Source organism: Hordeum vulgare, chromosome 7H, assembly GCF_904849725.1.
Source record: "Hordeum vulgare subsp. vulgare chromosome 7H, MorexV3_pseudomolecules_assembly, whole genome shotgun sequence".
In the NCBI taxonomy this organism is placed as follows: domain Eukaryota; kingdom Viridiplantae; phylum Streptophyta; class Magnoliopsida; order Poales; family Poaceae; genus Hordeum; species Hordeum vulgare.
In genome coordinates, this window is record NC_058524.1 from 501,221,756 (window position 1) to 501,248,349 (window position 26,594).

The following is a 26,594-nucleotide window of genomic DNA, read 5'->3' on the forward strand; positions in this document are numbered from 1 at the left end:
CCTTACTAGGCAACTCTTTTTCATGAGGTTGTCTACCAAACTTGGAGAAATTGACCTCATGTGACACACCTTCAAAGCCAACAGTGACAGTTTGCTTCTCACAGTCAATATGAGCATTGACAGTATTGAGGAAAGGTATGCCAAATATGATGGGACAAAAGCTATCTTGTGTGGTAGCAAGAACGAGAAAATCAGCAGGATACTTCGTTTTACCACACAAGACTTCAACATCTCTAACAATTCCCAAAGGGCAGATAGTATCTCTATTGGCAAGCTGAACAGCAACATCAATAGGTTTAATCTGAACAGGTGCAATCTCGTCTATAATTTCATCATATAAAGATTGAGGTATTGCACTAACACTAGCACCCACATCACATAAACCATGATAAAAATGATCTCCTATCTTAACAGAAACAACAGGCGTGCCAACAACAGGCCTATGTTTGTCTCTAGGATGTGGTTTAGCAATTCTAGCAGCATCTTCACAGAAGTGAATATCATGGCCATCAACATTGTCGGACAGGAGATCTTTGATAATAGCAATGCTAGGTTCAACTCTAATTTGCTCAGGGGGTGTAGGTGTTCTAATGTAGCCCCTACGTATCACATTTGAAGCTTTAGAATGATCCTTTATCCTAACAGGGAAAGGTGGTTTCTCAATGTAAGCACTGGGAACAATAGGATCATTATAAGCAATGACTTTCTCTCCAACTGGATTGGGTTTAACTACATTGACTTCTAAGGGAGGATGATATTTAAACCACTTCTGTTTAGGGAGATCAATATGAACAGCAAATGATTCACACAATGAAGCTACTATCTCCGAGTCAAGTCCATATTTAGCGCTAAAATCACAAAAGGTATTTGTTTCGACAAAGTATTTAACGCAATCAAACTTGAAATTCATACCTGACTCCTTACCTTCATAAAACTCCCAATCTTCAGAGTTGTGTTTAATTCTTTCCAATAAATTCCATTTGAAGTCAATATCTCTCTTCATTAAAGAACCGGTACAAGAAGTGTCAAGCATGGTGCGATTATCATGAGAAAGCCGAGCATAGAAGTTCTGAATGATAATTTCTCTCGAGAGCTCATAGTTGGGGCATGAATATAACATTGATTTAAGCCTCCCCCAATCTTGAGCGATACTTTCTCTGTCACGAGGCCAAATCTTATAAAGATAATTCCGATCACGATGTACCAAATGCATAGGATAAAACCTTTGATGAAATTCCAATTTCAATCGGTTGTAGTTCCATGATCCAGTATCATCACATAGCCTATACCATGTTAATGCTTTATTCCTCAAAGATAAAGGAAAGACCTTCTTCTTGACCTCATCCTCGGGCAAACCTGCAAGCTTAAATAAACCACAAACTTCATCTACATAGATTAGATGCAAGTCGGGATGTGATGTTCCATCTCCTGTAAAAGGATTAGCCAACAGTTTCTCAAGCATACCCGAAGGAAATTCATAGAAAATATTTTCAGTAGGTGCAGCAGGTTGAGGAGAAATCCCTTGTGATTCCGTTCGAGGTGAAGATACAACAAACAAGCTCCTCAAAGGATTAGTTTCCATAGTAACAAGTGACAATAAATTTCAGCACACTATATAAATGTTTCCTTACCAAATTCCACTTACCAAAGGCGCTTCACTCCCCGGAAACGGTGCAAGAAAAGAGTCTTGATGACCCACAAGTGTAGGGGATCTATCGTAGTCCTTTTGATAAGTAAGAGTGTCGAACCCAATGAGGAGCAGAAGGATCTGACAAGTGGTTTTCAGCAAGGTATTCTCTGCAAGCACTGAAATTATCGGTAACAGATAGTTGTGTGATAAGATGATTCTTAGCAAGTAGCAAGTAAAAAAGGTGCAGACAAATGGCCCAATCCCTTTTGTAGCAAGGGACAAGCCTGGACAAACTCTTATAGGAGGTAAAGTGCTCCCGAGGACACATGGGGATTTCTGTCAAGCTAGTTTTCATCATGTTCATATGATTTGCGTTCGCTACTTTGATAGTTTGATATGTGGGTGGACCGGCGCTTGGGTGCTGCCCTTACTTGTACAAACATCCCACTTATGATTAACCCCTCTCGCAAGCATCCGCAACTACGAAATAAGAATTAAGACAAAGTCTAACCATAGCATTAAACTAGTGGATCCAAATCAGCCCCTTACGAAGCAACACATAAACTAGGGTTTAAGCTTCTGTCACTCTAGCAACCCATCATCTACTTACTACTTCCCAATGCCTTCCTCTAGGCCCAAATAATGGTGAAGTGTTATGTAGTCGACGTTCACATAACACCACTAGAGGAGAGACAACATACAACACATCAAAATATCGACCGAATACCAAATTCACTTGACTACTTATAGCAAGACTTATCCCATGTCCTCAGGAACAAAAGTGACTACTCACAAAGCATAATAATATTCATGACCAGAGAGGTATTGAATAGCATCAAGGATCTGAACATATAATCTTCCATCGAGTAATCCAACTAGCATCAACTACAAAGAGTAATTAACACTACTAGCAACCTTACAAGTACCAATCGGAGTCGCAAGACGGAAATTGGTTACAAGAGATGAACTAGGGTTTGGACATGAGATGGTGCTGATGAAGATATTGATGGTGATGAGTCCCCTCCAATGAGAGGAGTGTTGGTGATGACGATGGCGATGATTTCCCCCTACGGGATGGAAGTTTCCCGGCAGGACGACCCTGCCGGAGCTCTAGATTGGTTTTGCTCAAGTTCCGCCTCGTGGCGGCGGCGATTCCTCCCGAAAGCCTGCTCTTGATTTTTTCTGGAATGAGACCCTCCTTATAGCAAAAGAGGGGGCCAGAGGGCCAACAGGGAGCCCACAAACCCCCTAGGCGCGGCAAGGGGGGTAGGCCGCGCCTAGCAGGCTTGTGGCCTCCTGGTGGCTCCCCTCTGGTACTTCTTCTGCCTAGTATTTTTTATAAATTCCAAAATGATTCCTCGTTGATTTTCACGGCTTTTGGAGTTGCGCAGAATAGGTATCTCATACTTGCTCCTTTTTTAGGCCAGAATTACAGCTGCCAGCATTCTCCCTCTTCATGTAAACCTTGCAAAATAAGAGAGAAAATGCATAAGTATTGTACGGTGAAGTGTAATAACAGCCCATAAAGCGATACATATCAACATAAAATCATGATGCAAAATGGAAGTATCACGGAGGCGGTCGATGGAGGCTCCGACGAGGTGGTGGTGCAGTGAAGGGCGACCCGGGGCGGGGGTGTCGCAGCGCCATCGGCGCGGATCCGGCAGGAGAGGCTCGGGCGCGCGCGGTTCCGGTGCGGGGCGACGGGACTGGGGGATGGGGCGTCGGGGAGAGAATAGGCGCGTGATATGTCTCCGTCGTATCTACTTTTCCAAACTCTTTTGCCCTTGTTTTGGACTCTAATTTGCATGATTTGAATGGAACTAACCCGGACTAACGCTGTTTTCAGCAAAATTGCCATGGTGTTGTTTTTGTGTAGAAATAAAAGTTCTCGGAATGTCCTCAAAATTTACGGAGAATTTTTCTGGAATAAAAGAAAAATACCTGCACAAAGATCCACCGGAGGGGGCGTGCCAGTGGGCCACAAGCTACTAGGACGCGGCCACCCCCTAGGCCGCGTCGTGAGGGCTTGTGGGGCCCACGTGGCACCACCACCCCCAAACTCAGCTCTACATCTTCCGTCTCGCCTGGAAAAAAATCAGAGAGAAGGATTCATCGCGTTTTACGGTACGGATGCGATGCCACCCCCTATTCTTCATCTGGAGGGCAAATCTGGAGTCTGCTCGGGGATCCGGAGAGGGGAAATCGTCGCCATCGTCATCATCAACCTTCCTCCATCGACAATTCCATGATGCTCTTCACCGTTCGTGAGTAATCTCATCGTAGGCTTGCTCAACGGTGATGAGTTGGTAGAGATCTATCATGTAATCAAGTTAGTTTTGACGGGGATTGATCCCTAGTAACCACTATGTTCTAGATTGATGTTGCTACTACTTTGCCATGCTTAATGCTTGTCACTAGGGCCCGAGTGCCATGATTTTAGATCTGAACCTATTATGTTGTCGCCAATATATGTGTGTTTTAGATCCTATCATGCAAGTTGTAGTCACCTACTATGTGTTATGACCCGGCACCCCCGGAGTGACAATAGCCGGAACCACTCCCGGAGATGACCATAGTATGAGGAGTTCATGTATTTACCGCGTGTTAATGCGTTGGTTCGGTTCTTTATTAAAAGGAGAACCCTAATATCCCGTAGTTTCCATTAGGACCCCGCTGCCATGGGAGGGATGGACAATAGATGTCATGCAAGTTCTTTTCCCTAAGCACGTATGACTACATACGGAATACATGCCTACATTAGATTGACGAACGGGAGCTAGTTACTTATCTCTCCGTGTTATAACTGTTACATGATGAATCACATCCGTCATACTCATCCATCACCGATCCACTGCCTATGAGTCTTTTACTACTGGTCCTTGCCACGTTACTTTGTCCAGGCTTGTCCGTTGCTACAAAAGGGATTGGGCCACTTTGCTACTAATGTTGCTACTACTGTTACTCTGGTGCTGCTACTACTACTGTTCCTTGCTACTTCGTTGTTACTTATTGCAAGACCTTTTCCGACAGTGTTGCCAGGAAAGAATAGTTAGTCGTCCACGTGCAACTTACTGGTTCCATTGATACAACAGTTAGGAATAGTCTGCCATCAACAGATCTGTTTCTGACACCGTTGCTATCATACTACTTTGGTACTGATACTTTGCTTGCAGACACTAAACTTTTAGGTGTGGTTGAATCTGACAAACTCAAATGCTAATACTTGAGAATATTCTTTCGCTTCCCCTTGAGGCTAATCAATAAATTTGGGTCGAATACTCTACCCTTGAAAACTGTTGCGATCCCCTACACTTGTGGGTTATCAAGACCTTTTTCTGGCGGCGTTGTCGGGGAGGTACAGCTATATTCTCTGAGTCACTTGGGATTTACGTCTGCTGATCACTATGAGGAATCCGAAAGATCCAAGAACTAAAATCTTGCCTTCCACTACGAGGAGAGGTAAGGAACTGCCATCTAGCTCTGCACTTGATTCACCTTCAGTTTTGAGTAAGTTCGCGACATCACCTCCTGCTAGAAATCTTGGTATGTCGCGTGTGCTTGATGATGCTACTTCTGCTGCCCATGATCCTTATGATGATGCTATGCTTGATACTATACCTGATGTTGCTATGCTTGATACTATGGCTAATGATGCTATGCTTGATACTATGCCTGATGATGCTATGCTTGATACTATGCCTGATGATGCTATGCTTGATACTATGCCTGATGATGCTATGCCTAATACTGCTTTACCGCTAGGTTCCCTTGATGCACAAATTGCTAGAGTTGCTGCTAGATGTGATGATACTTCTGAAACTGTTGATACTATTGAAGTAGAACCTGCTACTATGCCTGAATTGCCTGTTATGCCTGATACGCGCTATGTTATGGAGGGGGAGATAGCTGAGGATTTTCTTGCGTGTAAGGATAGCTATGATGTTGAGAAATTACTGCGCAAGTGGAAAGAAATATCTCTGAACGCTAGGATGAAATACGACCCAAAGTTTGCTACTTCGCCTATCTTTGTGACCGATAAGGATTATGAATTCTCTGTCGACCCTGAGTTAATCACTCTGGTCGAATATGATCCCTTTCACGGTTATGAGTCTGATATGGTTGTAGCCCATCTTACCAAACTGCACGATATAGCCACCCTATTCACTAGTGAGGAAAAGATGCGCCACTACTATATCCTCAAGCTGTTTCCTTTCTCGCTAAAGGATGATGCTAAGACCTGGTTCACTTCTCTTGCTCCTCGTTGTGTGCGTAGTCCCCAGGATATGGTCTACTACTTCTCTGAAAAATATTTACGTGCCCATAAGAAGCAAGCTGCCTTGCAGGAAATATACAACTTTGCTCAAGCTGAGGAAGAGAGTCTCCCACAAGCTTGGGGGAGGCTCATCCAGCTACTGAATGCTTTGCCTGATCACCCTCTTGAGAAGAATGAAATACTTGATATCTTCTATAATGGACTTACCGATGCTTCTAAAGACCACCTAGATAGTTGTGCCAGTAGTGTTTTTAGGGAATGAACCGTAGAACAAGCTGAGATTCTACTGAATAACATTTTGTGCAATGAGAATGCTTGGACTATTCCCGAACCACCTCCTAAGCCAACTCCGAAGAAAAGAGGTATTCTATTCCTCAGTCCTGAAGATATGCAAGAAGCCAAGAAATCTATGCGAGAGAAAGGCATTAAATCTGAAGATATCAAAAATCTACCACCTATCGAGGAGATCCATGGTCTCGATAACCCGATACAAGTAGTAGAAGTAAATTCTCTACGTAGATTTGATGAGAGTGATATTCCTTTTGATAAACCTGCTAGCTTATGCATGGATGAATTTGATAACTTTGTAGCCAAACAACAGAGTTTCAATGATTATGTTCGCAGACAATTGGAACAGAATGCTCGTATGCTTAGTCATTTAAGTGCTTGTGTGGACAGAAACGTCAATGATCTTAAACTCCTGAGTAAACATGCATCCATGGTTACTACTCATGTAGAACAAGTACTTAAAGCTCAAAATGACGTGCTCAATGAGTTGAATGACAATTCTGTCAGAGTCGTCACTAGAGGCGGTAGAATGACCCAGGAACCTTTGTATCCTGAGGGTCATCCGAAGAGAATTGAACAAGATTCTCAAGGAGTTAGCACTGATGCACCTAGTCATCCCAGAAAGAAGAAGAGAGATGATAGGAACCTGCACGCTAGCAACCCTATTGCTGCTACACGTGAGAGTGCAAACGATGTCTCTGTCTCTGATGCTGAAACACAATCTGGTGATGAACATGAGCCTAATGATAATATCAATAGTGATGTTCATGATGATGCTCAACCTAGCAATGAAAAGGATGTGGAGATTGAACCTGATCTTGATAACCCACAGCCCAAGACTAAGAGATAGGATAAGAATCACTTTGTTGCTAGGAAGCATGGTAAAGAAAGGGAACCATGGGTTCAGAAACCCATGCCCTTTCCTCCCAAACCATCCAAGAAAAAGGATGATGAGGATTTTGAGCGCTTCGTTGAAATGATCAGATTTGTCTTTCTGCAAATGCGTTTGACAGATATGCTCAAGATGTCTTCGTATGCTAAGTACATGAAAGGTATTGTGACTAATAAGAGGAGGATACGTGAGGTTGAGATTTCCACCATGCTCGCTAATTATACCTTCAAGGTTGGAACTCCTAAGAAACTAGGTGATCCCGGTGTGCCCACTATACCTTGCTCCATTAAAGGCAACTACGTTAGAACTGCTTTCTGCGACCTTGGAGCAGGTGTTAGTGTTATGCCTCTCTCTCTTTATCATAGGCTTGAACTGGATAAGTTGACACCCACTAAAATCTCTCTGCAAATGGCCGACAAATCAACTGCTTTCCCTATCGGCATTTGCGAGGATGTGCCTGTTGTGGTTGCTAACGTCACTATCTTAACAGACTTTGTTATCTTGGATATTCCCGAGGACGATGCCATGGCTGTCATCCTCAGAAGACCCTTTTTAAACACTGCAAGGTCTGTTATAGATTGCAACAAAGGCAATGTCACTTTACATATCAATGGTAATGAGCATACGGTACACTTTCCGAAGAAACAATATCGAGTACATTGCATCAATGCTATCGAAAAGACTTCATTGATTCTTATTGGGAGCTTTGAATGCCCTATTCCTCGTGTAAAGATGAAGTATGATTTGCTTGTTGGGGAGATACACATCCCCATTGAGGTGACCTAGTGACTATTTGAAAATTCTCCGTTCTCTTTTGCGATTCGAAAAGGTTTGTCGAGGAGACTTGAGCAACCCCATTTACAGATTTCTTTCAATGACCATGAGATGGATGAATCGAGGAGTCACAAGCCTCTGCTCCAAGCTTTCACTTTAGGTTGCTTAGAAGAAAAATTATAGATTTAGTTTAGTTTTCCCTGTTTTCTGTCTTAGCGTCCGGTAGAAAAATACCCCGAAAATAAAAGTTCTTCGAACGTCCTGAAAATCAAGTGATTTTTTCTGGATTTTTTTAAAAATTCTGAGACAAAGAGCTTGTCTGGGGGCTGCACCAGGGGGCCACAAGCCCTTGGGGCGCGGGCACCCCCCTGGCCGCGCCACCCAGGCTTGTGGGGCCCACAGGCACCCCCTCCACTCATTCTTGCTCTCATCTGGTTCTCCTACCTCCAGAAAAAAATCGTTTCGCAGCTCAAACCCGTGTTCTTGCTCCTCTTGGTGGGATTTTCGATCTCTTTGCTCAAATCACTGTTCTCCAAACTGTTTTGGGGAAATTACTCCTTGGTAAGTGACTCCTCCATTGGTCCAATTAGTTTTTGCTCTAGTGCCTCTTACTCCGCGTATTTTTGCTGCCTTGATGACCATGTTCTTGAGCTTTGCATGCTGATTTTAGCTGGTCCCAAGTAGTTTTGATGCGTAATATGGCCTCTAGGCACTAGTTGGAGTAGTTGCTACGAGTTTAGTTGAGCCTTGTTCACTTTTCCTTAGAATCACTAATAATTTCAGAAATTTTCAGAGATAGAAAAGGGAAAAGACGACGAGGTTCTTAAGACGCTCGTCAAGCCGTGACCCAAAGGATGATGGGAGTGAGAAGAAGCCTAAGTATCTGGTCCCTCGAGTCGTAGAAGTTCGAGCATGCGAGTGGCCAAGCGACGTGTTCTTACGCGCCACTGGAATATATGAGGACTTTTATCACTTGGTGGAGAACGCAGGCCTTACCGCCTTCGTTGAAGATAAGTGTCTGCAATACCTCCTCCTCACTAATATCTTCGTACAAAGCTTTAACTTCTATCCGAGGAAGAATCCTCCTATGGTTGAGCTCAAACTTTATGATATCCCCCAGCGCATGTCACTCTAGGATTTTTGCAATGTTTGCAAATTACCTTACGTTGGGGATATTCATGAACCTCGTCCACGGGACTTGGAAGCTTTCATCGATACAATTGTCGTAGGAGAGGAGAGAGGAGTGTCTTGCGCTAGAGCTGCTAGCATTCATTTTCCTGTGCTTAGGTACTTCTCATTATTTGTGGGAAAATGTTTGATTGGCCGTGGGAAAGCTGGGTCACTTAGTTCCCCAGATCTCGCGGTCTTGCGCGAAGCCCTTTATAACGATAAAACTTATAGCTTGGGTGCTATAGTAGCTCAACGGTTGAACCTGAACCGTTCTAAAGGTGTTGTCTATGGAGGTATCTATGCTACTCGTCTTGCTAGACACTTTGAGATACCTATTAGACTGGAGGAGGAAGAAGAGATTCTTCTTCCCGAGAGATATCTAGATTACGATAGCATGGTTCGCCATGAATTTCTTGATAGAGATATAAATAGAAGGATGATTTATAACCTGGTATTTAGTCAGGGTACTCGTGAGACTATAACTTTGCCTGTTCCCTCTTTGTTCAGTCTTCATGCAGGCAGGTACATTATTATGCCCTCAGACATCTACGCATATTGGGGCTTAGCCCAACCACAGGTGCCCATGCTCGAGCCGCCAGTCGAGTACCAGACGCCAGTTTATCAGTCCACTCCGGAGTACCCCGGAGCTGGTTATTTCCCTCCTTGTGAGTAGACCAACTTAGGCCAAAAGCCTAAGCTTGGGGGAGTACGTGTTCTCACCGACTTTACATTCTTGCTTATGCTTTCACTTTGTTAGCTGGTGTTCACACTTTACCGCTGTATCATCCATGCTAGTTTATTTTCATTTTCTCGTTTTCTTTTCGTGTGCCTGTCTAGTTTGAGAAAAACCAAAAATATTTTCTTTTCTTCTTTTGTTTGTTGGGAGCTTTCCCATGTAGATAGTTTTCTTTTTCTTTGGGTCAAGGTAGAAGATATTGGTTACAATGTGTAGTGGCTCTTCCATGCATACCTGTTTAGCTTTCAAAGAGCCATATTACTTTGTCTTCTCCTTTGTGTTTGCCTGCAGATTCTAGCTTTAGTCCAATGCATGAGCACTCTTATTATTGTTCACATTGTTCGGTCGTGCAAGTGAAAGGCAATAATGACGATATATGATGAAGTGACTGAGCCTGGAAAAGCTGGTATGAACTCGATCTATTTTGTTTTTGTAAATATGACTAGCTCACTGTTCCTAGTTCAGCTTTGTTGTGAGAGAAACATGTTTGCAATGACAACTTAGAGATCATAGTTGCTTATGCCATGCTTACTTAGCTAGGAGCTTATAATGGTTTGACTTGGATGCCCACATGAATGTTGAGATGACTATGTTGTAGTATGATAGGATGGTATCCTCCTTTGAATGATTCAAGTGGCTAGACTTGGCTCATGTTCACGCATGTAGTTGAAACAAAATCAACATAGCCTCTATGATGTTCATGTTCATGGTGATTTATGTCCTACTCATGCTTGCACTCAATGTTGGTTAATCTCAATGCATTTTGATGACTGTTGTCGCTCTCTAGTTGGTCGCTTCCTAATCTTTTGCTAGCCTTCACTTGTACTAAGCGGGAATACTGCTTGTGCATCCACTCCCATAAACCCAAAGTTGTTCCATATGAGTCCACCATACCTACCTATGTGCGGTATCTACCTGCCGTTCCAAGTAAATTTGCATGTGCCACTCTCTAAACCTTCAAGGAATAATCTGTTTTTCTTGCCCGAACCGCTCATGTGGTGACATGGGGGCTATTAGTATCTTCCATGCTAGGCGTGTTATCCTCGATATGTGTTTATTCACTATCATTCACGAGAAAGGGGTCGGTAATTGGAATTCCCAGTTCCATGCTCAAATCGAAAAGATAATTGCAAACAAAACTCCCCCAGGATTGATGTTGGTTTGGACGGCACCCGAGTATTCAGCTAGTCGTGGAGTGTGATTGATTGGTGGTGGGGGAGTCAAAACATTACTTTTCTGTTTGGGAACCGCCTATAGCATGTGTAGCGTGGAAGATGTTGAGAACTCTTAGTCATTGCGTTGACAATGAAAGCATGCCACCCAAAATTATTACCTATGTTTTGAAAGCTTGAGCTCTGGCACCTCTGCAAATCAATGCTTCCCTCTGCGAAGGGCCTATCTATTTATGTTCCTGTTGAGTCATCCTCCTCTTACAAAAGCACCAATTAGAGAGCACCTCTGTCATTTTTATGCTTTGCTTTTAACTGTGTTGAGTATGACTGTGACTGGATCTTCATAGCCTTGAATTACAATGTTTAGTCAGCCCTTGGTCTTTGAAGGTGCTCTGCATTTATGTTTTTCGGTCTCAGAAAGAGCTAGCGAGATACCATCTATTCGTACTGCTTCATGTTGTTTTGATTGAAGTGTTGACACTTGAGGCTTACTATTATTTTCTCGCTAGTTGATTATGCCATTGATATGAGTTTACCGTGAGACCTAGATGTCATTTGCTTATGTGGTTTGCTTGTGATCTTGCTGAAACTCTGGATATGAGTTAGACATAGTTGCAACAACAAGATCAAACAGAGTTCGTCAAAGTTTTTCTTTTGTCTCTTTCAGTTTGTCAACTGAATTGCTTGAGGACAAGCAAGGCTTTAAGCTTGGGGGAGTTGATACGTCTCCGTCGTATCTACTTTTCCGAACTCTTTTGCCCTTGTTTTGGACTCTAATTTGCATGATTTGAATGGAACTAACCCGGACTAACGCTATTTTCAGAAGAATTGCCATGGTGTTGTTTTTGTGCAGAAATAAAAGTTCTCGGAATGTCCTGAAAATTTACGGAGAATTTTTCTGGAATAAAAGAAAAATACGTGCGCAAAGATCCACCGGAGGGGGCGTGCCAATGGGCCACAAGCCCCTGGGCCGCGGCCACCCCCCTAGGCCGCGCCGTGAGGGCTTGTGGGGCCCACGTGGCACCACCGCCCCCAAACTCAGCTCTATATCTTCCGTTTTATAATACGGAGGATTCATCGCGTTTTACAATACGGAGGCGCCGCCACCCCCTGTTCTTCATCTCGAGGGCAGATCTGGAGTCCGTTCGGGGCTCCGGAGAGGGGAAATCGTCGCCATCGTCATCATCAACCTTCCTCCATCGACAATTCCATGATGCCCTTCACCGTTCGTGAGTAATCTCATCGTAGGCTTGCTGGACGGTGATGAGTTGGATGAGATCTATCATGTAATCAAGTTAGTTTTGACAGGGATTGATCCCTAGTATCCACTATATTCTAGATTGATGTTGATACTACTTTGTCATGCTTAATGCTTGTCACTAGGGCCCGAGTGCCATGATTTCAGATCTGAACCTATTATGTTGTCGCCAATATATATGTGTTTTAGATCCTATCTTGCAAGTTGTAGTCACCTGCTATGTGTTATGACCCGGCAACCACGTAGTGACAATAGCCGGAACCACTCCTGAAGATGACCATAGTATGAGGAGTTCATGTTTTCACCGCGTGTTAATGCGTTGGTCCGGTTCTTTATTAAAAGGAGAACCTTAATATCCTGTAGTTTCCATTAGTACCCCGCTGCCACGGCAGGGATGGACAATAGATGTCATGCAAGTTCTTTTCCCTATGCACGTATGACTACATACGGGATAATGCCTACATTAGATTGACGAACGGGAGCCAGTTACTTATCTCTCTGTGTTATAGTTGTTACATCATGAATCACATCCGTCATACTCATCCATCACCGATCCACTGCCTACGAGTCTTTTACTACTGGTCCTTGCTACGTTACTTTGTCCATGCTTGTCCCTTGCTACAAAAGGGATTGGGCCACTTTGCTACTACTGTTGCTACTGTTGTTACTCTGCTGCTCCTGCTACTGCTGTTCCTTGCTACTTCGTTGTTACTTGTTGCAAGACCTTTTCCGACACCGTTGCCGGGAAAGAATAGTTACTCGTCCACGTGCAACTTACTGGCGCCATTGATGCAACGGTTAGGAATAGTCTGCCCTCAACAGATCTGTTTCTGACACTGTTGCTATCATACTACTTTGCTACTGATACTTTGCTTGCAGACATTAATCTTTCAGGTGTGGTTGAATCTGACAAACTCAACTGCTAATACTTGAGAATATTATTTCGCTTCCCCTTGAGGCTAATCAACAAATTTGGGTCGAATACTCTACCCTCGAAAACTGTTGTGATCCCCTACACGTGTGGGTTATCAGCGCGATGCGAGGCACAGGGCCAGCGGGCGAGGGAGCCAGGCGACGGGATCAGGCCGAGAGAGAGGGAGGGCACGGGGGAGAGGCGCCAGGGAGGAGGGCGATAGGAGAGAGACGGGTGGGGGCGCCGCAGGGCGTGAGCGCCGGCGGCTGGGGGTGGGGCCGCAACGACGCGAGGGGGTGGGAAGGAGGCGACGGGAACTGGGGGAGGGAACCAGGGGGGTTCCCTCGTGGCTGTCAGGGAGCAGGGCGATGGGGTGGGATGAGGTGACAAGGGGGAGGGAGAGAGTGACGAGGGAGCCAGGCTCCCTCGTGGCTGGCGGCGGGGTGGGAACAGGTGCTGGGGGCGCTGGCGCTAGGGTTCCACGGGGCCCTTTATACCCCCTAGGTGTACTGGGCTCGGGGGGTGGCCAGCTGGGCCAATTTGGCCCAGTTGGGCCAAGGGCTTGTCTATTCTTTTTTTATTGTTATTATTTATTTATTTTTATATAGTTTCCGTTTTAAATATAGGGATTATAAATAATTTCAAAAATGCCCGATTCAGTTTCATAACTTATTAGGGAATTTTTATAATTCATCCAACCATATTATTTTTGCATTCGAAACTTTTATCGTTCGAATTTAATTTTAAATTTAAATCTGAATTGTTTTGAACTAACGCGAGATCAACGATAGGAATACGGTGACGTGGCATTCATTGCATAGGTTTACTGTAGCTTAATTACATCCAACACTGTAGCTAAAGCTGAGGATGTCACAATCCCCAAGCTTAGGCTCTTGCCACTCCTTATTCCATAGTCCATCAAACCTTTACCCAAAACTTGAAAAGTTTACAACACAGAACTCAATAGAAAACTCTTGAGATCCGTTAGTATAAGAAAAATAAATCACCACTTTAGGTACTATTGTGAACTCATTATCTATTTATATGGGTGTAATATTTACTGTATTCCAACTTCTCCATGGTTCATACCCCCGATACAACCCATAGATTCATCAAAATAAGCAAACAACACAAAGAAAATAGAATCTGTCAAAAACAGAATAGTGTGTAGCAATATGTTTACTTCGAATACTTATGTAACTCCAAAAATTCTGAAAATTTAGGAAAATCAGAAATTTGTATATCAATCTTGTGTAAAAATTTCAGATAAAATCAATTCCAGTGAATTTACAAAGTTCCTGGACTGAGAGCGGAAGTTTTTCTTTTTCAGCAAAATCAACTTGCAAACACCGTAGACCATCCCAAAGGTCTTACTTGGCTCAAACACTAATTAAAACAAGAAAACACAATTATTACAGAGGTAATAATGTGTGCATCACTCAAAAACAGAAGCAAAAAACAAAATCATAAAAATAAAATTGGGTTGCCTCCCAACAAGCACTATTGTTTAACGCCCCTAGCTAGGCATAACAATTTCAATGATGCCCGTATAAAGGTAAGGAACTCAAAGATAAACAGAGCATGATGAATCACATGGCAAGCATATTTAAGTCTAACCCACTTCCTATGCATAGGTATTTTGTGAGCAAACAAATGTGGGAACACGAATCAATTAGCATAGGAAGGGAAAACAAGTATAACTTCAAAATTTCCAACACATAGAGAAGAAACTTGATATTATTGCAATATGTAAAAGCATATGTTCCTCTCTCATAGTAATTTTCAGTAGCATCATGAATAAATTCAACAATATAGCTATCACATAAAGCATTATTTTCATGATCCACATGCATAAAAGTCTTACAATTTTCCAAGGTAGTGGGATTAACATTAACTGAAGCCATGACCTCTCCAAACCCACTTTTATCAAAAAATTCATAAGATTGAACACTCTCCAAATAGGTGGGATTATTTTACTTAAATTTGACACTCTTCCAAACCCACTTTCGATATCATAATCATCAAGAGTATTAAATAAATTATCAAGATCATAAGAAGCATTATCACCCAATCATGATCATTGCAATAACTAGTGGTCATGGCAAACTCATCAAATATAGAATCCCCAAGCTTGTGGGTTTGCATATCATTAGCACAACTGATATTAATATAATTTATAACAATAGCATTGCAATCATGCTTTTCATTCAAGGAAACATCTTGAATCACTTTGTCACAATTTACAGATTCACGAATCTCAAGCAAAACTTCATGGAGATAATCAAGTACACTCAAATCACTAGCAATTGGTTCATCATAATTGGATCTGTTGAAACGATTATCAAGTGGATGAGGATCCATATCAATAGATTATTAGAAAGCAAAGATGCAAGGAAATAGAGGGCACATGGTAATACAAGTGGACAAAAAGAGATCCGGTGAGAAAAAAGGCGAATAAATCGGCAAATTGGTAGGTTTGATCTTGCTATGTATCCTCCCCAGCAACGGCGCCAGAAATCCTTCTTGCTACCTCTTGAGCTTGCGTTGGTTTCCCTTGAAGAGGAAAGGGTGATCCAGCGAAGTAGATAAGTATTTCCCTCAATTTTTTGAGAGCCAAGGTATCAATCTAGTAGGAGGAACAAGAAAGGCGCCAATCGTAGTACCTACACAAACAATCAAACACTTGCACGCAACGCTAAAAAGGGGTTGTCAATCCCTTCAGAGTTATTTGCAAGGATGAGATCTGATAGAGATAGATATAAAAGATTGCAGAAACAAAAGTAAATAAATTGCAGCAAGATATTTTGGTATTTTTGGTTTATAGATAAGAAAGTATAATATGGAAAATAGACCCGGGGGCCATAGGTTTCACTAGAGGCTTCTCTCATAAAGGAAAATAATATGGTGGGTGAACAAATTAGTGTAGAGCAATTGATAGAAAAACGAATAATTATGAAGATATCCAAGACAATGATTATGCATATAGGCATCACGTCCGTGTCAAGTAGACCATAACGATTATGCGTTTACTACTGTTACTCCACACATCGACCGACTCCTGCGTGCATCTAGAGTATTAAGTTCATGAAGAACAGAGTAACACATTAAGTAAGATGACATGATGTAGAAGGATAAACTCAAGCAATATGATGAAAACCACATCTTTTTATCCTTGATGGCAACAATACAATACGTGCCTCGCTGCACCTACTATGTCACTGGGTGAGGACACCGCAAGATTGAACCCAAAACTAAGCACTTCTCCCATTGCAGGAATTACCAATCTAATTGGCCAAACCAAACCAATAACTCGAAGAGACTTGCAAGGATATGAAATCATGCATATAAGAATTCAGAAGAGAATCAAATAATATTCATAGATAACATGAACATAAACTCACAATTCTTTGGATCTCGACAAACACACTGCAAAAGAGTATTACATCGGATAGATCTTCATGAAGATCATGAAGAACATGGTACTGAAGATCAAAGAGAGAGAAGAGGCCATCTAGCTACTAGCTATGGACTTGTAGGTCTGTGGTGAACTAGTCACGCATCATCGAAGGGGCAATGGAGTTGATGTAGATGCCCTCCCTGATCAATTCCCTCTCCGGCAAATTACCAGAAAAGGCTCCCAGATTGGATCTCTTGGGAACAGAGGCTCCCGGCGGTGTAAAAGTATTTTCGTGGCTCCCTACTGTGATATGGGATTATTTGGGAATTTATAGGCCAAATAATAGGGTTAGGAGACCTGTAGGGGACCCACAAACCAGGGGGCGTGGCCACCCCCCTAGGGCGCGTCCTGCAAGCTTGTGGCCTCCCGGTAGATGCCCTGCCCCTACTCCAAGTCTTTTGTGTTTCTTGTGGTCCAAGAAAATCATTCCAGAGATTTTATTCCGTTTGGACTCTATTTAATATTCCTTACGTGCAATACTCAAAAATGTGGAAAAAAACCCAAACTGGCACTAGGCTCTAGATTAATAGGTTAGTCCCAAAAATAATCTAAAACAACATACTAATGCATATAAAACATCCAAAACAGATAATATAATAGCATGGAACAATCAAAAATTATAGATACATTGGAGACGTACCAGCGGTAAGACGGTGCAGTTCCAAGCAAAGCATGGTAGCTGATACGTCTCCATCGTATCTACTTTTCCAAACTCTTTTGCCCTTGTTTTGGACTCTAATTTGCATGATTTGAATGGAACTAACCCAGACTAACGCTGTTTTCAGCAGAATTGCCATGGTGTTGTTTTTGTGCAGAAATAAAAGTTCTCGAAATGACCTGGAAATTTATGAGGATTTTTTGTGGAATATATATAAAATACTGGCGCCAGAATCAACCGGAGGAGTGGAGCGAGGAGCCCACAAGCCAACTAGGCACGCCCCCCAGGCCGCGCCTAGCAGGCTTGTGGGGCCCTCGGGGCTCCGCCGCCTCCAACTCCAGCTCTATTTAGTCCCTTTCGTCCGGAAAAAATCAAGGAGAAGAGTTGCGTTTTATGATACGGAGGTGCCGCCACCACCTGTTCTTCCTCTAGAGGGCAGATCTGGAGTCCGTTCTGGGCTCCGGAGAGGGGAGATCGTCGCCATCGTCATCACCAACCTTCCTTCATCACCAATTCCATGATGCTCTTCATCGTTCGTGAGTAATCTCATCGTAGGCTTGTTGGACGGTGATGGGTTGGATGAGATCTATCATGTAATTGAGTTTGTTTTGATGGGGATTGATCCCTGGTATCCACTATGTTCTGAGATTGATGTTGCTACTACTTTGCCATGCTTAATGCTTGTCACTAGGGCCCGAGTGCCATGATTTCAGATCTGAACCTATTATGTTCTCATCAATATATGTGTATTCTTGATCCTATCTTGCAAGTTGTAGTCACCTACTATGTGTTATGACCCGACAACCCCGGAGTGACAACAGTCGGAACCACTCCCGGAGATGACCATAGTATGAGGAGTTCATGTATTCACTAAGTGCTAATGCTTTATTCCGGTTCGCTATTAAAAGGAGAAGCTTAATATCCCGTAGTTTCCATTAGGACCCCGCTTCTACGGGAGGGATTGACAATAGATGTCATGCAAGTTCTTTTCCCTAAGCACGTATGACTATATACGAAATGTATGCCTACATTACATTGACGAACTGGAGCTAGTTACATATCTCCCCATGTTATAACTGTTGCATGATGAATGTCATCCGGCATAATTATCCATCACCGATCCAATGCCTACGAGTCTTTTCCTACTGGTCCTTGCTACTGTTACTTTGCTTCTACTGTTACTTTGCCGCTACTGCTGTCACTCCTGCTACTGTTACTACTACTACTGTCACTTCTGCTACTGTTACTGTTGCTACTGTTGCTGTCACACAACTTTGCTACTGATACTTTGCTGCAGATACTAAGTCTTTCAGGTCTGGTTGAATTGACAACTCAACTGCTAATACTCGAGAATAGTCTTTGGCTTCCCCTTGTGTCGAATCAACAAATTTGAGTTGAATACTTGCTACTGCAACAAAAGACCTTCCAACGGCGCCAGAAATAGGAGTCTTGTTTGATACTCCTCAGCAACGGCACCAGGAATCCTTCAGCTACGGCTACGCCTTAAGGGACTTCCTAGGCAAGTATGCAAAGGATTTCCCCCGTGGCCTTGGAGCCTTCCGTTGGTGTTCCCTCGAAGTGGAAAGGGTGATGTAGCATAGCGGTGGTAAGTACTTCCCTCAGTTTGAGAACCGAGGTATAAATCCAGTGGAGGAGTATCTCAAGATCCTGCACAAACACAAAAACTTGCTCCCAACGCTATGAAGGGGTTGTCAATCCCTTATAGATTGTTTGCCAAGTGAGAACTGAAAGCAACAAAGTAACAAAGCAAAGTAAAAGCGGAGGTGTAAACGATGGATGTGAATAGACCCGGGGGCCGTAGTGTTTACTAGTGGCTTCTCTCATGAAAGCAAGTAGACGGTGGGTGAAAAAATTACTGTCGAGCAATTGATAGAACCGCGCAAAGTCGTGACGATATCTATGCAATGATTGTTTCTATAGGCATCACATCCGAAACAAGTAGACCGATACTTTCTGCATCTACTACTATTACTACACACGTCAACCGCTATCCAGCATGCATCTAGTGTATTAAGTCCATAAGAACAGAGTAACGCCTTAAACAAGATGACATGATGTAGAGGGATAATCTCAAACCAATGATAAAACCCCCATTTTTTTACCCTTCATGGCAACTACTGGATGTGTGCCTTGTTGCCCCTAGTGTCACTGGGAAAGGTCACCACATGGCAGAACCCAAAATCAAGCACTTCTCCCATTGCAAGAATCATAGATCTAGTTGGCCAAACAAAACCTAAGACTCGGAGAGACTTACAAGGATATCAAATCATGCATATAAGAAATCAGCAAAGACTCGAATATATATCATAGATAATCTGATCACAAATCCACAATTCATCGGATCTCGACAAACACACCACCAAAGAAGATTACATCGGATAGATCTCCATGAAGATCATGGAGAACTTTGTATTGAAGATCCAAGAGAGAGAAGAAGCCATCTAGCTACTAACTACGGACCCGTAGGTCTGAAGTGAACTACTCACGAGTCATTGGAAGGGCAATCATGATGATGAAGAAGCCTTCCAACTCCAAAGTCCCCTCCGGCAGGGCGCCGGGAAGGGTCTCCAGATGAGATCTCGCGGAAACGGAAGCTTGCGGCGGAGGAAAAGTATTTTCGAGGATCCCCTGATTTTTTGCGGAACATTTGGGAATTTATAGGCCAAAGACCTAGGTCAGGGGGCGGCCAGGGAGGCCACAAGCCTGCCCACCGCTGCCTCCCCCTGGTGGTGGAGTGGTGGCTTGTGGGCTCCGTGGAGCCGACCTGGCTTTGCCCAAAAGCTCCCTGGTCTTCTTTCATTCGGGAAAAATTTATTTCGGGATTTTTCTTCCGTTTGGACTCCGTTCCAAAATCAGATCTGAAAAGAGTCAAAAACACGAAAAAAACAGGAACTGGCACTTGGCACTGAATCAATAAGTTAGTCCCAAAAAAGATATAAAAGGTACATAAAACAACCAAAGAAGACAAGATAACAACGTGAAACCAACAAAAATTATAGATACGTTTGAGACGTATCAAGCATCCCGAAGCTTAACTACTCCTCATCCTCGAGTAGGGAAGTGATAAGAATGAATTTTTGATGCTTTCATGCTACCTAGCATAGGTGTCCTTTGTAATTCCTCTTGTGTGACTTGAATGTTCAGATCCATTAGATTCAAAACAATAGTTTGCTATTGACGTGGAAACAATAATAATTCAAGAAAAATAGCAAAGTAATCATGAACTTTCAAAATAACAAGGCCAAAATAAAGTTATCCCTACAAAAGCATATAGTCTGGCTATGCTCTATCATCATTGCACAATGAATTTAAATCATGCGCAGCCCCGGTATTGAACAAGTAATTGTTTCACACCCGTACTTTGTCAAACCTTTTCAACTCTCACGCAATACATGAGCGTGAGCCATGGTTATAGCACTATAGATGGTGTGGAATGTAGTGGAGGTTGCAAGACAAAAAAAGGAGAAGATAGTCACATTAACTAGGCATATCAATGAGCTGTGGAGATGCTCATCAATAGATATCAATGTGAATGAGTAGGGATTGCCATACAAATGATGCACTAGAGCTACGAGTATCTGAAAGCTCTTAAAGAAAACAAGTGGGTCTGCATCCAACTTGCTTGCTCACGAAGACCTAAGGCAATTTTGAGGAAGCCTATCATTGGAATAGACAAGCCAAGTTATATAATGAAAATTTCCCACTAGCTATATGGTGGTGACAAAACGATAGACTCTCAATCATGAAGATCATGGTGCTTAATGTGCACAAGTGTGGAAAAAGTGGTAGCATTGTCCCTTCTCTCTTTTTCTCTCATTTTTTTATTTTGGTGGGCTCTTTGGCCTCTTTTTTTGGGGCTTCTTTGGCCTCTTTTATTTCCTCACATGGGACAATGCTCCATTAATGATGATCATCACACTTTCAACTCAAAACTTAGAGAAACTATGACTCTATATGGAATGCCTTCGGTAGTGTACCGAGGCAATGATCTAGCATGGCATAGAAATCTATGGAAACATCATGCTAGATATCTTACGATCATGCAATGGCAATGTAGACGTGGTGGCACATATCATGGTGGTAGTTGCATGGCAATATATCTCGGAATGACTTTGAAAAAGCCATAATAGGTAGGTATGGTGGCTGTTTTGAGGGAGGCTAATGGTGGGTTTTGTGCACCGGCGAAAATTGCACGGCACTAAGAAGATAGTGATGGTGGAAGGTGAAAGTGCATCTAAACCATGGACTCAACATTATTCATGAAGAACTCATATACTTGTTGCAAAAGTTTTATTAGTAATCGAAACAAAGCATTCAATGCATACTCCTAGGGGAAGGGTTGGTAGGTATAAACCATCGCGCGATCTCGACCGCCACGCAAAGGATGACAATCAATATACTAATCATGCTCAGATTTCATCACATAGCGGTTCACCATACGTGCATGCTACGGGAATCACTAACTTAAACACACGTATTTCCAGATCCACAACACCTTACTAGCATGACGTCAATATTACCATAACCTCAACTCAAAACTAATTGAGATGAATCAAACTTCTCTAACTATTCAATGCACATGAAGGTGGAAGTTTTCGTATCCCTTTGGATAACTACCCCCTTTGAGACTACTTTCAAAGCATAGATCAACTACCAAGCCACGCACCGCTGTGCTCTAAAAGATATAAGTGAAGCACACAGAGCAAAAGTATCTAGCTCAAAAGATATAAGGGAAGCACATGTGAGCTGAATTGTCTACCAAAAGATATAAGTGAAGCTCGACAAAATCACGGTGAGTGCATGCCTCTCTCTCTAGGTGTGCAGCAAGGATGATTGTGACACAACAAAAATAAAACACTCCTATGATACAAGACGCTCGAAGCAAAAACACATAACATGTGGTGAATAAAAATATAGCCCCAAGTAACGTTACCGATGGATTGAAGACGAGAGAGGGGATGCCTTCCCGGGGCATCCCCAAGCTTAGGCTTTTACGGCATACTTGAATCTCTTGGGGTGTCTTGGGCATCCCCAAGCTTGAGATATTTCCACTATTTATCTCTTTGTCCATAAGAACTTCACCCAAAACTTGAAAACTTCACAACACGAAACTTAAATAGAAACTCGTGATAACATTAGTATGAGAAAGCAAACCACCACTTCCTTAGGTACTGTAGCAAACTTAAATTCTACTTGTGCTGATGTTGGTTACTGTACTTTCAATCTTCCATGGCTAATACCCCCCGATACTATCCATAGTTTCATCAAAATAAGCAACCAACACAACAAAAACAGAATCTGTTAACAGCAGACCAGTCTGTAGAAATCTGTATGTTTCGTAAACCTCTGGTACTTCATAAATTCTGAAAACTTACGACAGTCTGAAGAATTTGCGTAGCAATCAGAAGCAAAAAGAATCAACTCAAAATCTCTTACATAAAAAAATGAAAATTCTTTTCATGAGCAGAAAGTTTCTGTCTTTTCCAGCATGACCAAACGATTACCCCCAAGACTAATCATAACGGTTTTGCTTGGCACAAACGCAAAAATAAACACAAAAAACACAATCATAACAGAATTATGAAAGTGTGGAAAACACAAAACAGAAAGAAGAAGGATAGATTCGTTGGGTTGCCTCCCAACAAGCGCATTTGTTTAACGCCCTTAGCTAGGCGAAAGTGATGGAATCACGTATAGTCATCTTTGGTGCTCAAACCATAAGTAGTGTGATCATTTATCATCTTAAGGTTTTCGTCTTTAGTAGATGACTCACCACTAGCTTTAGGAACAAAAACAGGCTTGTCGGTCTTTTTGAGAGTAAGATTTCGAGTATTTTGCACAGCGGCAAAAGCGGAACCCAAGTTGGTTATGACGTCTTCTAATTTGTCAATTCTAGAAGAATCATTAACTATAAGTTCCTTCTCCTTTAAATTTTTCAAAAAGTTTCCCACTTTGGATCCGTACTGAGTAATTTGATTGTAGATCTTTCTATCCAAACCCTCAATAAGTTCAAATGTGTCAATTTTGTTTTCAATAGCGTCAAGCCTTTGCATCACGTGTTCCAAGGTCAAGATAGTTCCATTAACCATGAGCGGGGTTGAGCCTACCAAATTAACGATAGCTCTATAGGAGTCAACACTATGGCTCCCCAAAAAGTTCCAGCCTATAATGGTATCAAGGATATACCTATTCCAAGGAGAAATTCCAACATAGAAACTGCGAAGGAGGACGGTAGTGGATTGCTTACGAGTAGATCTACTTTGCGCATTGCAAATCCTGTACCAAGCGTCCTTCAAATTTTCTTCCTCATTCTGCCTGAAATTGAGAACTCCATTTTCAGGGGTGTCATTTGGAGTGGTGGGTCTATCCATTGATGGACTATCTCACGCACAAACGAGCAGGAAGAGAGAATGAAACGGGCAAAAGAAAACGGCGAAGGAGAAAGGCAAATGAAAACGACAAATGTGAAGTGGGGGAGAGGAAAACGAGAGGCAACTGGCAACAAAAGTAAATGCAAGAGAAGAGTTTGTGAGACCTACTTGGATAGATCTTGATTTCTCCTCCCCGGCAACGGCGCCAGAAATACTTCTTCTACTGCAACAAAAGACCTTCCAACGGTGCCAGAAATAGGAGTGTTGCTTGATACTTCTGAGCAACGGCACCAGGAATCCTTCAGCTGCGGCTACGCCTTAAGGGACTTCCTAGGCAAGTATGCAAAGGATTTCCCCCGTGGCCTTGGAGCCTTGCGTTGGTGTTCCCTCAAAGCGGAAAGGGTGATGTAGCGTAGCGGTGGTAAGTACTTCCCTGAGTTTGAGAACCAAGGTATCAATCCAGTGGAGGAGTATCTCAAGATCCTGCACAAACACAAAAACTTGCGCCCAACGCTATGAAGGGGTTGTCAATCCCTTATAGATTGTTTGCCAAGTGGGAATTGAAAGCAACAAAGTAACAAAGCAAAGTAAAAGTGGAGGTGTAAACGATGGATGTGAATAGACCCGCGGACCGTAGTGTTTACTAGTGCCTTCTCTCATGAAAGCAAGTAGACGGTGGTTGAACAAATTACTATCGAGCAATTGATAGAACCGCGCAAAATCGTGACGATATCAATGCAATGATTGTTTCTATAGGCATCACGTCCAAAACAAGTAGACTGATACTTTCTGCATCTACTACTATTACTCCACACGTCGACCGCTATCCAGCATGCATCTAGTGTATGAAGTCCATAAGAACAGAGTAACGCCTTAAGGAAGATGACATGATGTAGAGGGATAATCTCAAACCAATGATAAAAACCCCATCTCTTTACCCTTGATGGCAACTACTTGATGTGTGCCTTGCTGCCCCTACTATCACTGGGAAAGGTCACCACATGGGAGAACCCAAAAACCAAGCACTTCTCCCATTGCAAGAATCATAGATCTAGTTGGCCAAACAAAACCCAAGACTCGGAGAGACTTACAAGGATATCAAATCATTCATATAAGAAATCAGCAAAGACTCAAATATATATCATAGATAATCTGATCACAAATCCACAATTCATCGGATCTCGACAAACACACCGCCAAAGAAGATTACATCGGATAGATCTCCATGAAGTGCATGGAGAACTTTGTATTGAAGATCCAAGAGAGAGAAGAAGCCATCTAGCTACTAACTACGGACCCGTAGGTCTGAAGTGAACTACTCACGAGTCATTGGAGGGGCGATGATGATGATGAAGAAGCCCTCCAACTCCAAAGTCCCCTCCGGCAGGGTGCCGGGAAGGGTCTCCAGATGAGATCTCGCGGAAACGGAAGCTTGCGGCGGCGGAAAAGTATTTTCGAGGCTCCCCTGATTTTTTGCGGAATATTTGGGAATTTATAGGCCAAAGACCTAGGTCAGGGGGCGTCCAGGGAGGCCACAAGCCTGCCCACCGCCGCGTCCCCCTGGTGGCGGAGTGGGGGCTTGTGGGCTCCCTGGAGCCCACCTGGCTTGGCCAAAAGCTCCCTGGTCTTCTTTCGTTCGGGAAAAAAAATATTTCGGGGTTTTTCTTCCGTTTGGAATCCGTTCCAAAATCAGATCTGAAAAGAGTCAAAAACACGGAAAAAACAGGAACTGGCACTTGGCACTGAATCAATAAGTTAGTCCCAAAAGAGATATAAAAGGTACATAAAACAACCAAAGAAGACAAGATAACAGCGTGAAACCATCAAAAATTATAGATACATTTGAGACGTATCAATATTCTACCCTCAAAAACTGTTGCGAGCCCCTATACTTGTGGGTTATCAAGACTATTTTCTGGCGCCGTTGCCGGGGAGGCCTAACACTATTCTCTGAGTCACTTGGGATTTACGTCTGCCAATCACTATGAGGAATCCGAGAGATCCAAAAACTAAAGTCTTGCCCTCAACTACGAGGACAGGTAAGGAACTGCCATCTAGCTCTTCACTTGATTCACCTTCAGTTATGAGTAAGTTTGCGACACCACCTCCTGCTAGAAATTTTGATGTGTCGCATGTGCTTGATGATGCTACTTCTGCTATCCATAGTGCTTGTGATGATGCTTTGCTTGATACTACTTTGCCACTAGGTGCATTCCTTGATGCACAAATTGCTAGAGTTGCTGCTGAATGTGATGATACTTCTGAAACTGCTGAGATTATTGAAGTAGAACCTGCTATTTCGCATTTTAGAACTAGCTCTCCTAGATATGAATTGCCTGATATACCTGAGGTTTATGTTATGGAGGGAGAGATAGCCGAGGACTTTCTTGCTTGTAAGGATAGCTATGATATTGAGAAATTACTGCGCAAGTGGAAAGAAAAATCTCTGAACGCTAGGATGAAATACGACCCGAAGTTTGCTACTTCACCTATCTTTGTGACCGATAAGGATTGTGAATTCTCTATCGACCATGAGTTAATCACTTTGGTCAAATCTGATCCTTTTCATGGTTATGAGTCTGAAACGGTTGTAGCACATCTTACTAAGCTGCATGATATAGCCACCCTATTCACGAGTGAGGAAAAGATCCGCCACTATTATATCCTTAAGATGTTTCCTTTCTCGCTAAAGGATGATGCTAAGACTTGGTTCACTTCTCTTGCTCCTGGTTGTGTGTGTAGTCCCCAGGATATGATCTACTACTTCTCTGAGAAATATTTTCCTGTCCATAAGAAGCAAGCTGCCTTGCAGGACATATATAACTTTGTGCAAGATGAAGAAGAGAGTCTCCCACAAGCTTGGGGGGGCTTGTCCAGCTACTGAATGCTTTGCCTGATCACCCTCTTGAGAAGAATGAAATACTTGATATCTTCTATAATGGACTAACCGATGCTTCTAGGGACCACCTAGATAGTTG